The sequence below is a fragment of the Gavialis gangeticus genome, unplaced genomic scaffold (genome assembly GCF_001723915.1).
Source record: "Gavialis gangeticus isolate Ggan-Ray unplaced genomic scaffold, GavGan_comp1, whole genome shotgun sequence".
Taxonomy (NCBI): domain Eukaryota; kingdom Metazoa; phylum Chordata; order Crocodylia; family Gavialidae; genus Gavialis; species Gavialis gangeticus.
This window is the reverse complement of record NW_017728995.1, coordinates 36,498,254-36,499,062: the sequence shown is the minus strand read 5'-3', so window position 1 is coordinate 36,499,062 and position 809 is coordinate 36,498,254.

Here is an 809-nt window from a genome sequence, read left to right as displayed (position 1 = left end):
ACCCCCAAAAAAAAAAATTAAAAAAAAAAAAAAAAAAAAAAAGGCCTCTCTCCCCTCTGTGGCAAGTCCATGGACCTTTGGATGAGATGGACATGTGCTTTTGGGTAGGATGTGATCTTGAATGTCGTGCATGCTCCAGCTTTTAACCATGAGCAGCTGGCCCGGGGTGTACAAGTCCTGTGATTTGGACGAGGACCTGTTGTGGAGTTCTTCCTGCTATCTCTGCTGGAGGTAGTATTGTAGTTCAGCTATACTAATATTAGTTTGAAGCATGGGTTTTTGCTAGACTATCATCTTAATGTCCAAATCATCTTAATGTTGTTATAGAAAAAATATTCTGTATGGCATTTTGTGGGTTGTGAGGTTTGCAGTCTGTTTTTTGTAGTCACTTCATCATTTCACTCACTTTGGGGATGACTTGATGTCCTTCTTTAAAATGTGTTTTTTAAATTGCTTCAATCTGGAGAGGGGTTATGTGGCTTTAGCCATGCTTCCCTTTTTATTTTTTTAAAAGCTTACAGAGGTAAGTGTTTCTGAACTTGTGCTTATTACAGGAGGGAGTGTGGCTGGAAGGAAGGCTATTGAAGACCTCTGCCCTCCTTTTATAACTACTCTTTTTCAAAACAGCCTTCCTTTTCTGGCGTGGGAGAAAAAGAAATCTTCCTGCAGGAAGAAAACAAGATTCCCCATGTGTTTTTTAACATCACGGTGTTTGGGCAGGAGAGCCCAGGTAATAATACAGCAACATGTGGTATAAAAACAGACACTGTTACCACCTCTTACTAATTTGAAAATTGAGTTCTGTTACT